Genomic DNA, 13,538 nt, shown 5'->3' on the forward strand with positions numbered 1-13,538 from the left:
CGTCGAGGAGGTTCTCGGCCGCAGAGAAGGGGAAGGCTCGCTAGGTTGAGCCTGCCTCTCCCCCGCCCAGGCACGGCCGAGGGCGCCCTCGCAAACATCCTGTGGCCACCACGGTAGCTCCCCGCGGCTGTGGAGGCGATTTTCAGCATGGCGATGGGCGGATTGCTGCGGCCGGGGGGCGCGCTCCGGTAGCGCGTCCCCCTAGGACGCGCTTTCACACTGCAGAGGTGCTGCCGGAGTTCGTCGTGTGGTCAGCGGAGCCGACTAGCACCCGGCTTCCGCTTCCTCGCTTCCTCCTCGGCGAGCTCCCGGCCGGCGCCACGGGCGGCCTCTGGCTTCAGGCCGACGGCTACTGCAGCCGGGCCTCATGGGCTTCACTGGAGGTCTCCGCAGCCGGGAGCCTGGCCCTGGCCCGCGGTTGGCAGACGTTTGCCCGCGCGCGTGGCCTGAGCCGTCGTTGCACCCTGCACTTCAAGTTTGACAGCGATGCCACCCTCTACATGAGGGTGTTTGGGGAAGATGGTCGCCGCACAGGGTGCTGCCCCGAGGACGACGACCGCAGCCGGGAACCCAGCTCCAGCGATGATGGAGAAGACAGCACTCGCGTGACTGGCGGCACTCGGGGTTCCCCAAGCTTCTCCGGTTCTTCTTCAGGCGGCGACTCTTCGAGCGGTGGCCGCGGTCAGCCTCCACGCCGTCGCATCTGCTTGGGAGGTGGTAGCGTGTCCGTCCGCCGTCGCGCCCCGGTGAAGCGCGAGAGGGAGTCTGCCTGAGCCCCGGAGGCAGCTCGAGTCTTCCCTGCAGGCCGGTGTGAGGCGAGCTGCGCCTGATCTGTTCTTTCTTTTCCTTGTTCCTGCGTAAAAAAGACAGTAGTGTGGAGCCCCGCGGGGGCGTGTTTGGGTTATTGCTGTTAATCATCGTTTTGCTTCCGTTATCGTGCCTTCCGACCATGTGCCCGCGTGTGGATAGTTCCCGGCCCCAGCCGTGGGGGGGCGACCGACCCAGGCCCTGTGTTCGTGTCACGATGCCCGTGGGGCACAGACTGGAGGGGTGCTCCTGTAATGGACCCAGGTCGCGAACCCTTTGAACGACTAGGACAGGAACACTCGCGAGGGCGCTCGGCTGTCCCCCCCCCCTCGCGAGGCCTTGCATAAGAGAAATCGAGGTAGGAGAGTGAAAAGTCGAAGAAGCACAAGCCAAAGACGGCAACAACTTCAATAAAACTTCGAATGAGAAGGAACAAGCCAACTGCGGAAAGCAAATGAAAAGCCGCGTCCGGCACCTAATCTAGTCTTCGGTGTCTTCTCACCAGCGTGGAGCTAAGTGCTGCCACTGGGCGTGGGAGGGAGCCCCAGGGCATGAGGCCAGCGCTCCTGAGACTCCGGGGCGTGTATAGCCCCAACTCATTATTACGTGGGAGTGTCACGGGCGGCAAGCTTCACAGGCGTTGGCCTTCTTCACAGGCTCCGGGCCTTTTCCAAAACGCGACAGCTTCACAGGCATTCACCTTCTTCACAGGCTCTGGGCCTTTTCCAAAACGCGACAGATTCACAGGCATTCGCCTTCTTCACAGGCTCTGGGCCTTTTCCAAAACGCGACAGCTTCACAGGCATTTGCCTTCTTCACAGGCTCTGGGCCTTTTCCAAAATGCGACAGCTTCACAGGCATTCGCCTTCTTAATAGGCTCTGGGCCTTTTTAGGGGTAGAACCTCCGGAGGTGCTGGATGTTCCATGCGTTCTGGACCGGCAACCCCTCCTAAGTCTCCAAGCGTGCGGAGCCGGGCCTGGAAACATGAACAACTTTGAACGGGCCCTCCCACATGGGAGAGAGCTTGTGCAGCCCCTCCCTGGAGAGAACCCGTCTAAGCACGAGGTCTCCTACCTCGAGAGTTCTAGGGCGGATGTTGCGGCAGTGATATCGCCGCAGTGCTTGTTGGTACCTCGCCGCTCGCAGCACGGCTTCTCGGCGACGTTCCTCCCCCAGCACGAGGTCCATCCCCCACATGGCGTCCTGCTGCGCCTCGTCGAACGCCAGGACCCGCACGGAGCGACGTCTGACCTCGTGAGGGAGGACCGCTTCGGCTCCGTAGACCAGGAAGAACGGGGTCTATCCAGTCGGCTTGGTCTCGGCTATGCGGATGGACCACAACACGGACTGAAGCTCATCGTACCAACCTCTGTCGTAGGCCTCCAGCTTCTTCTTGAACGTCCTGGTCTTGAGGCCCCTCAGGACCTCTGCGTTGGCTCGCTCGGCCTGGCCGTTGCTTCGGGGGTGCGCCACCGAAGCGTAGCATATCTGTGTTCCAAGGTTAGCACAATATGTTTTGAAGAGGTTACTGGTGAACTGCGAACCGTTGTCTGTGATGATGCGGTTCGGCACCCCAAACCGGCTCACGATGCCCTTGATGAACTTAACCGCGGAACCCGCGGGAATGGTGCGGACAGCCTCTACTTTAGCCCACTTGGTGAACTTGTCCACGGCGATGTAGAGGTAGCGGTAGCCCCCTAGCGCCCGAGGAAACGGGCCCAAGATGTCCAGCCCCCAGATTGCGAATGGCCACGAAAGGGGTATAGTCTGCAGGCCTCCTGCTGGCTGATGGATCTGCTTGGCGTGGAACTGGCAGGCCTCACAAGCTTTCACTAGTTCGACGGCGTCATTGAGCGCGGTGGGCCAATAAAACCCACTGTGAAACGCCTTGCCGATGAGGGTCCGTGATGATGAATGATGTCCACAGTCTCCGCCGTGTATATCTTCTAGCAGTTCCTTCCCTTGCTCCCTGGGGATGCAGTGCAGGGATACATCGTTTGGTCGCTTCCGATAGAGCTCTCCATCCTTGATGCAGTATGCCATGGCCTGGCGTGCCACTCGCTCCGCTTCCTCCTCCTTCTCCGGCAGGGTCCCTTGCCTTATGTAACTCCGGAGCTCAGTGATCCAGCATCCCTCCTGAGGTTCCATCGTCAGGAGCGGGCGTGCTCCTGAGGCCAGGCCACAGGCCGGAGCTCCTGAGGTAGGTGGCTGGGGGAGCTTCTCCCGAGGCTGAGCCGTGTTTGACAATGACAGCATGGCTGAGGGCTTGAAGAGCCGCTCCTCGAAAACGCCAGGCTCCTGAGGTAACCGCCTGGACGCCCGTTTGGCGATGTCCTCGGCCTGCTGATTGGTGCCACGGGGCACATGCTGCAACTCCAACCCCCAGAACTGCTTCTCCATCCTGTGGACCTCCGCAAGGTAGGCTTCCATGTGCTCATCTTTCGGCTCGTACACCTTGCTGGAGAAATTAACAAGGAGCTGCTAATCGCCCTTGATGGTGAGGCGTTTCACCCCCAGGGCAGCTGCAGCCTTCAAGCCCACTATTAAACCTTCATACTCCGCTATGTTGTTGGAGACCTTTTCACCTTGCTGGAAACAGAGCTGCACAGCGTAGTAGAGCTTGTCCTGAGTGGGCGATATAAGCACCGCCCCAGCCCCAGTGCCATGCCTGGAGAACGCCCCATCGAAGTACATGATCCAGCCTTCTGGCGCCTCGCTTCCCAGGGAGAGGGATCGATCCTCGTCGGCCTTGAGGCCTAGTGCCTCCGTCCATTCTGCCACAAAATCCGCCAACGCTGCTCCCTTGATGACTCTGGTCGTGCTAAATTCGAGCTGAAACGCTTGCAGTTCTATGTTCCACTCAGCGACCCTTCCAGCTGAGTTAGGGCTCCTGAGCACTCTCTTCAGGGGGAATGACGAGACGACCTTGATGGGGTGACCCTGAAAATAATGCTGCAGCTTGCGCGAGGCCACCAGTAGCGCGAGGAGGAGTTTCTGAGGCATGGGGCACCGTGCCCTCGCATCCCGCAACACCGTGCTGACGAAGTACACCGGGTGCTCGACGAGGTTGGGTGCATCAGTGTTGGTGGCTCCCTTCGGAGACCATGGCGCCTCTTGAGGCGATGAGGCCTCCTGAGGCTGGCCATCTGGGGGAGGGGCCTCTTCCGCCTCCGGTGCACTCCTCTGCGGCGGCTGATCCTCCTCAACCGCGGTGGCGGTTTCTGTGGGCCTTCCCTGTTCCTGCTTTGCCTTGTTTCAGGCTGCTGCTGCGGTTTTGATTCGATGCTCCTCTCTAACCGCCACAAGGGCTGCGCTGGCGGAGTACGGAGTGGCGGCGAGGTAGAGCACCAGGGGCTCTTGAGGGCGCGGAGCCACCATGACCGGTGGGCTGGTCAGGTATCTCTTGAGATCCTGGAACGCCTTGTCGGCCTCTTCAGTCCACTCAAAGGGCCCCTTTTTCTTCATTTGCTGGAAGAAGGGCAGCGCTTGTTCCCCCAACTTGGAGATGAAGCGCCCTAGCGCGGTCACGCGCCCAGTGAGCTTCTGCATTTCTCTGAGGGTCTTTGGCGGGCTCATGTCTTCCACCGCCTTGACCTTTTCCGGGTTAGCCTCGATGCCTCGGTGGGACACGAGGAAACCCAAGAGCTTGCCCGAGGGGACTCCGAACACACACTTCTCTGGGTTGAGCCGTAGGTTCACTGCGTTGAGGCTCGCGAAGGTTTCCTCCAGGTCTTGTATCAGGGTCCTGGCCTCCCGAGACTTTACCACAATGTCATCGACGTAAGCTTCAACATTCTTCCCGAGCTGCGGGCCCAAGGTGATGTGCATCAGCCGCTGAAAGGTCGCCCCTGCGTTACGCAGCCCGAATGGCATGCATGTGTAGCAGTACACCCCACACGGGGTTAGGAAGGCTGTCTTTTCGACGTCTTCTACCGCCATCTTGATCTGGTGATACCCAGAGAAGGCATCCAAGAAGCATAGCAGGTCGCATTCCGCGGTGGAATCGACGATCTGGTCGATGCGGGGGAGCGGGAACGGATCTTGCGGGCATGCTTTGTTGAGGTTGGTGAAGTCGACACACATGCGCTCCTTCCCTCCCTTCTTTGGCACAACGACAGGGTTGGCCAACCAATCCGGGTATCGGACCTCGCGAATGACCCCAGCGGCTTCTAATTTGCGGGTCTCTTGGACGATGAAGGCCTGCTTTTCTGTGGACTGCCGCCTGGCCTTCTGCTTCACAGGGCGCACGTTGGGGCACACGTTGAGGTGATGCTCGATTACTCTCCTAGGGATCCCTGCCAACTGGTCAAGCTCCCAAGCGAATACCTTCTTGTTTGCGCGTAGGAACCCGACCAGGGCCTCCTCCTGCTAGGGTTCGAGGTTGGCGCCTATGGTGAAAGTGGCGTTGGTGGACCCGTCCTCATCGACGGGTATCTGCTTGGTTTCTTCCTTGTCTTGGGTGAACAACTGTTTCTTCTTGGCGGGTGCAGCCCCCTTGGGCTCGGGGGTCTCCAAGTCGGCGGGCTGTGCCGACGCTGCCGTCTTAAAGGCGAGCTTGAGCACCTGCAGCGCGTCTCCGGTGTCCCCGTGCACGGTGAGGACACCGCTGCTCCCGGGCATCTTCATGAGGTTGTACGCTGGGTGCGTCACGGCCATGAACTGGGCCAACGCTGGGTAGCCGAGGATGGCGTTGTAGGGGAGGCCGATGGGGGCGATGTCGAAGTCGACTAGCTCCATGCGGAAGTTGTTGTATGTGCCGAAGGTTACTGGGAGCCGGATCTGTCCCAAGGAGCGGGATAATACGCCCCCAACGCCTGAGAAGGGTCGGCTGGGTTGCAGCCGTTCCAGGGGTATGCAAAGGAGGTTGAAGGACTCGACCGAGAGCACGCTGAGGCCCGCACCGCCATCGATGAGAGTTCTGGTGACGGCCACCTGGCAGATGGTGGGGTGCACAGCATGGGGAGCGCACCCGAGTAGGCCGAGTTGGAGGGGTGGTCCTCCGAGCTGAAGGTCAGGCCGGCCCTGGGCACCGCCCGGTCTGGGAGAGCCCCCTGCTGCGTGGAAGCGGCGTTGTGCCGGCGGATGAACGGCTTGACGTGGTGAGTTGTAGGCGGCGCCTGCGAGCCGCCCAGGAGGGCCGCGATGACCGGGGGTGTTGGTGTAGCGCGATGGGCGGGGAAAAGGCTGCGGGGCTCTTCCCAAGAGGCCACGGAGGCTGCCGGCAGGTGGAGCAGCCATGTGCGCGGAGCGCCGGTGAGGGCCATTGGGGAGCCAGTTGGCCATGACCCTATCATCACCTCCAGCTTCGAGGAGGGCCTCCTCGCTCGCCAGCAAGAAGGCCAGCGGATCCGTCGCGCCGCCGTAGCGCGGCGGCGTCGTCGGCTTGAACTTGTCCGGCCACCGTACCCGTTGCAGGGCTGGGGCTAGGGCTCGGAGCCCCTTGGCCCCCCGTGCTGGCGCCGGCGGCCGGAGCGGGCAACGCGCTACTCATCGCGAGGCAGGCCGTGGCAGTTGCAGAAGAGAAAACTCCGGTGCACCCCCTACCTGGCGCGCCAAATGTTGGATTTCGGGTTCTGGCAGACCCTTGAGGTTCGAACACTTGGGTGCGCGCGGAGATTTCGCCTCCTACCTACCTGCACCCCTCCGCCTTGCTAAGATCTAACTTATGGAAAGAACAACACGAGAGACACAGGGTTTATACTGGTTCGGGCCACCGTTGTGGTGTAATACCCTACTCCAGTGTGTGGCGTGGTGGATTGCCTCTTGGGCTGATGATGATGAACAATACAAGGAAGAACAGCCTTGCGAGGGTCTGTTCTTGGCTGGGGCGATGAACTACTGGGAGGAGTTCAGTCACCCTTCTCTCCCTCTCCGATTGTTGATGCCCCCTCCCCTGGGGGTGGCTAGTCCTATTTATAGAGGCCCTGGTCCTCTTCCCAAATATCGAGCGGGAAGGGAGCCAACAATGGCGGGCTAATTTGAAGGGGGACAGCTAGTACCAGCTATCCTGACAAAAGCAGTCTTCGCCTGCACAAAGCTCTGGTGGTGACGCCGTCTTGGGGCTCCACAATGACCCCCGTCTTGCAGTTCTCCTGGTCCTAGTCTTGTTGCACCGAAATGGCAACCTTTGCCTGATGCCTCGGTACTCCGCGGCTGCGCTTGCCCCCTTTGCACCAAAGAGGAAAGGAGGACACTGCGCGGGCTGGCACCCGCCTGGCACCCTTGGTCGTCATGGCTTGCGTCACGGGCACCTCGTGAGGTACCCCGCCTTGATATCTCCGCCTCCTCGCGAGCCAGCCTGATGAGGCCGTGCCTGAGGAAGCTCCGCGTCATCCGCCCCACGAGGCTTGGCCCCTCGCGAGGGTCTTGGGTCTGTGTTGGTGAAGATGGGCCGTGCTGGGCCCCCCTTTGAGCCACGCCGCAGGCAGGCAAGTCTGGGGACCCACTTTCCCAGAACGCCGACAATTACCTAGATAGTTGTGCTGGTTCTGTTTTCAGGGAAAGAACACCGGATGAAGTTGAAATTCTATTGAATAATATGTTGACAAATGAAAGTAATTGGACACCTCCGGAGCCAATTCCTGAACCTATTCCTAAACCAACTCTGAAGAAGAGGGGTATTCTATTTCTCAGTCCTGAAGATATGCAAGAGGCAAAGAAATCTATGAAAGAAAAAGGTATTAAAGCTGAAGATGTTAAGAATTTACCTCCTATTGAAGAAATATATGGTCTTAATTTACCGCCTGTTGAAGAAACATATGATCTTAATCCTCTACCTATTGAAGAAACTCATGGTCTTGATAACCCGGCACAGGTAGTAAAGGTAAATTCTCTCTATAGATATGATAAAGTTGAAATCCCATTTACTAAGTTTGCTAGCCCATGCTTAGATGAGTTTGATAAATTTATGGCTAAGCAAGAAGATTTTAATGCTTATTTTGGTAGACAATTGAAATACAATTCAAATATGGTTGAACACTTGGGTGATTATATGGCTAATGTCAAAGGTGAACTTAAAATTATTAGTAAACATGCTTCTATGGTTACCACTCAAGTAGAACAAGTACTTAAAGCTCAAAATGATTTTCTCAATGAATTGAATAGTACGAATAATGATAATGCTGTTAGAGTTATGACTAGAGGTGGTAGAATGACTCAAGAACCTTTGTATCCTGAAGGCCACCCTAAGAGAATTGAGCAAGATTCTCAGAGAAATAATGTAGACGCACCCAGTCCTTCTAAAAGGAAGAAAACGAAAAATGATAGGACTTTGCATGCTTCTAGTGAACCTATTACTGAAACACCTGAGAATCCAAATGATATTTCTATTTCTAATGCTGAAACACAATCTGGTAATGAACCTGAAACTAGTCATAATGTTAATGATAATGTTCATGATGATGCTCAACCTAGTAATGATAATGATATAGAAATTGAACCTGATGTTGATCTTGATAACCCACAATCAAAGAATCAACGTTATGATAGACTTTGTTGCTAGGAAACACGGTAAAGAAAGAGAACCATGGTTCCAGAAACCCATGCCTTTTCCTCACAATCCATCAAAGAAAAAGGATGATCAGGATTTTGAGCGCTTTGCTGAAATGATTAGACCTATCTTTTTGCATATGTGATTAACTGATATGCTCAAAATGAATCCTTATGCTAAGTATATGAAAGATATTGTTACAAATAAAAGAAAAATACCGGAAGCTGAAATTTCCACCATGCTTACTAATTATACTTTTAAGGGTGGAATACCAAAGAAACTTGGAGATCCAGGAGTACCTACTATACCATGCTCCATTAAAAGAAACTATGTCAAAACTGCTTTATGTGATCTTGGAGCCGGTGTTAGTATTATGCCTCTCTCTTTATATCATAGAGTTGATTTGAATAAGTTGACACCTACTGAAATATCTTTGCAAATGGCTGATAAATCAACTGCTATACCTGTCGATATTTGTGAGGATGTGCCTGTTGTAGTGGCAAACATTAATATTTTAACGGACTTTGTTATTCTTGATATTCCCGAGGACGATAGTATGTCTATTATTCTTGGAAGACCCTTTTTGAATACTGCAGGGGCTGTTATTGATTGCACTAAAGGCAACGTCACTTTTCATGTTAATGGTAATGAGCATACGGTACACTTTCCGAGGAAACAACCTCAAGTTCATAGTATCAACTCTATTGGAAAAATTCCATCGATTATATTTGGAGGTTTTGAATTTCCTCTTCCTACTGTCAAGAAGAAATATGATATTCTTATTATTGGGGATGTGCATATCCTCGTCGAGGTAACATAGTGTTATTTGAAATTTCTCCGGTTCCATGTTATTCGGAATGAGTTTGTTAACAAGACCTGATCAACCTTTTTAGTGGATTCCTTTTGATGAGCATGAGATGGATGAAACTAGAAGGCACAACCTTCTGTACCCTCCTTTTACTTTCTGTTATTTATATAAAATAAAATAAAAATAGGATTTTACTGTCTGTTATCTGATTATCCGTGCAACATAAAAGTACCCCAAAAATAAAAGTTCTCCAAATGCCCTGCAATTTAAATATGATTTTTTCTGGAATATTTGAGAATATTTGGCACTGAGAACACAGCAGGGGGTTCATCCACCTGGCCACGAGGGTGGAGGGCGCGCCCCCTGCCTCGTGGGCCCATGGTGGCCCTCCTCCACTTATCCTTGCACCCACACACTTCTTCTTCCTCCCACAAACACGAATATCCAGCTCAAGCACGAGTTCTAGCACCTCTCACAAAACTGCTTGGGGAGATTGTTCCTTGGTATGTGACTCCTCCATTTGTCCAATTAGTTTTTTGTCTAGTTTTTTATTCATTGCAATTTTTTGCTGCTTAGGTGACCCTGTTCTTGAGCTTGCATGTCAAATTTATATGGTTAAAAGTAGTTTTGATGCATGACATAGGCCCTATGCACTTGTGGGAGTAGTTGCTATCAATATTATTGAGTTTGGTTTACTTTTACTTTGAAGTTACTAAAATTTTTAGAATTTTTTAGAAAATAATGAAGAGACTTTTGAGGGGCTCATCGAGCCGAGGCTCGAAGGAGAAGGCACAGACGCCCAAGTATAATCTGCCTCGCACCACGGAGGTTCGGTCGTGTGAATGGCCTTCGGATGATTTCTTGAGAGCAGCCGGGATTTATGAAGATTTTTATGAATTGGCTAAGAATGCAGGCCTCACCGCTTTCCTCCATGACCAACACGATCAGTATCTCCTACTCACGAATATCTTTGTGCAAAACTTTCATTTCCATTCTAGGAGCTCACCACCTACGGTGGAGTTTTATTTATATGATGAGCATAAGGAGATGTCACTTTATGATTTTTGTCGGGTTTATTGATATCATCACTGTAGGGGAAACGAGGAAGTTTCCGATGCACGAATCACTAGCATACATTTTCCTGTTTTACGCTATTTTGCATTATTTGCTAGTCGTTGCTTAATTGGTCGCGGAAACTGTGGAAACCTTAGTGTTCCTGATATTATTATTTTGCTCCACGGTTTATTCAGTGATAACTCTAATAGTATGGGCGGCATTATTGCTAAACGGTTAAGTCTAAACCGTACAAAGGGCCCCATCTTTGGAGGCATCTATGCTTCACGCCTAGCTGCACATTTTAACATACCTATTAGGCATTATGAGAAGGAAGAAAAAGTGTTGCCTCGTGTTTATTTAGATTATAAGAGTATGGTGGCACATGATTTTATTGTTAAGAATAGGGAAGGAGAGCTTAAATACAAATTGTTCTTTGATAAACATCATCCTGAGACTATTACCCTGCCCGCTCCTTCCTTGTTTGATTTATCTGCAGGCTAGTACCTTATTCCGTTAGAGGCTATTCACGCCTATCAGAACCCTACATCAGCCGCAGAGCCACAGCCGGAACCACAAGTTGATCCTCCACGACAATCTAATTACTAGTGGGATCCGGAGATGATTGCCAACCAGTGGCAATCGGAGTCTTCTTCATCATAGTACGACCCCAACTTTTACTATGGATATCCGCCAGGCCAGCCATGGCCATAGACCGACTTAGGCCAAAATCCTAAGCTTGGGGGAATACGTATTTCTCACCGACATTACATTTATGTTCACACACTCATTGCTAGATGTCGGTGCTCATACTTTTTCATTGTATCATCCATGCTAGTTTATTTCCTTATTATGCTTTCTTCTTGTGTGTTTGATAAACCTTAAGAAAAACAAAAATAATTAGTTGTAGCTTTTAATTAGTTTACTTTCCATGCTTGTAGTAGTAATTAAAAAGAAAATCCAAAAAGATTTCCTGTTCTTCTTTTGGTTGTTGGGAGCTTTCCCGTGTAAATAGTTTTATTTCTTTTCTTTTCTTTAGGGGTCGATAGGAGAAGACCATGATTAAATTGTTGAAGTGGCTCTTATAAGCATTATTGTTGATCTGACAAAAGAGCCCATATTGCCTTGTCTTTTCCTGTTTATTGAATGCTTGCAGATTCCACCTTAGTCCAATGCACGTACACTATTATTATTATCCACATCGTTCGGTCATGCAAGCGAAAGGCAATAATGATGATTATATGATGAACTTATTGAGACAAGAAAAGCTGGTATGAACTCGACCTCTCTTGTTTTTGTAAATATGATTAGTTCATCGTTCCTGATTCAGCCTATTATGAATAAACATGTTTGCAATGACAACTAGAGATCATAGTTCTTGTGCCATGCTTGATTAGCTAGGAGCTTATAATGGTTTACCTTGTGTGCCAACATGCTATTAAAATGGTTGTGATGTGGTATGATAGGGTGGTATCCTCCTCTGAATGATTTAAGTGACTTGACTTGGCGCATGTTCACGCATTTAATTGAAACAAAATCAACATAGCTTTCACGATATTTATGTTCATGGTGGATTATATCCTACTCATGCTTGCATTCGGTGTTGATTAATTTTAATGCATGTTCATGACTGTTGTCGCTCTCTAGCTCGTCGCTTCCTAGTCTTTTGCTAGCCTTCACCTGTACTAAGCGGGAATACTGCTTGTGCATCCAACTCCATAAACCCCAAAGTTATTCCATATGAGTCCACCATACCTACCTATATACGGTATCTACCTGACATTCCAAGTAAATTTGTATGTGGAAAACTCTAAACCTTCAAATAAATATCCTGTTTTGTATGCTTGAATAGCTCATGTATCAACTAGGGCTGTCCGTATCTTCCATGTTAGGCGGGTTATTCTCAAGAGGAGTGGACTCCGCTCCTCACTCACGAGAAAATGGCTGGTCACCGGGAAGCCCAGTCCCATGCTTTATGCAACTCAAATCAAAATAATTGCAAACAAAACTCCCCTTGGGACTCTTGTTAGTTGGAGGCACTCCTTGTTTCGAGCAAGCCATGGATTGATGCTTGTTGGTGGAAGGGGGAGCATAAACTTTACCATTTTGTTTGGGAACCTCCTATAATGTGTGTAGCATGGAAGATATCGCCATCTCTTGGTTGTTATGTTGACAATGAAAGTATACCGCTCAAAATACTATTCACCTCTATTTCAAAACCGAGCTCTGGCACCTCTACAAATCCCTGCTTCCCTCTACGAAGGGCCTATCTATTTACTTTCATGTTGAGTCATCATTTTCTTATTAAAATCACAAGTTGGGGAGCACCGCTGTCATTTGCATTCATTACTATTAGTTTACATTGAGTATGACTTGACTGGGTCTCTTTTACCATGAATTACAATGTCTAGTCAGTCCTTGATCTTTAAAGGTGCTCTGCATTTATGTTTTGCGGTCTCAGAAAGGGCTAGCGAGATACCATCTTGTTATATCATATTATGATTGTTTTGAGAAAGTGTTGTCATCCGAGATTTATTATTATTGCTCGCTAGTTGATTATGCCATTGATATGAGTAAACTTGAGACCTAAGCATTATTGTGAATGTGGTTAGTCATAATCTTTGCTGAAAACTTGAATGTTGGCTTTACATATTTACAACAACAAGAGCAAACAGAGTTTGTAAAAGTATTTCTTTATCACTTTCAGTTTATCAACGGAATTGCTTGAGGACAAGCAAAGGTTTAAGCTTGGGGGAGTTGATATGTCTCCGCCATATCTACTTTTCCAAACACTTTTGCCCTTGTTTTGGACTCTAACTTGCATGATTTGAATGGAACTAACCCGGACTGACGCTGTTTTCAGAAGAATTACCATGGTGTTATTTATGTGCAGAAACAAAAGTTCTCGCAATGACCTGAAACTTCATGAAACAACTTTTCGGAAATAATAAAAAATACTTGCAAAAGATGAAGGCCAGGGGGCCCACCACCTGTCCACGAGGGTGGGGGGCGTGCCCCCTACCTCATGGGCCCTCTGGAGCTCCTCCGACCTCAACTCCAACTCTATATATTTGGTTTCGGGGAGAAAAAATCAGAGAGAAGGATTCATCACGTTTTACGATATGGAGCCGCCGTCAAGCCCTAAAACCTCTCGGGAGGGCTGATCTAGAGTCCGTACGGGGCTCCGGAGAAAGCAATCCGTCATCATCAACCATCCTCCATCACCAATTTCATGATGCTCACCGACGTGCATGAGTAATTCCATCGTAGGCTTGCTGGACGGTGATGGGTTGGATCAGATCTATCATGTAATCTAGTTAGTTTTGTTAGGGTTTGATCCCTAGTATCCACTATGTTCTAAGATTGATGTTGCTATGACT

Source organism: Triticum aestivum, chromosome 7A, assembly GCF_018294505.1.
Source record: "Triticum aestivum cultivar Chinese Spring chromosome 7A, IWGSC CS RefSeq v2.1, whole genome shotgun sequence".
NCBI classification, from domain to species: domain Eukaryota; kingdom Viridiplantae; phylum Streptophyta; class Magnoliopsida; order Poales; family Poaceae; genus Triticum; species Triticum aestivum.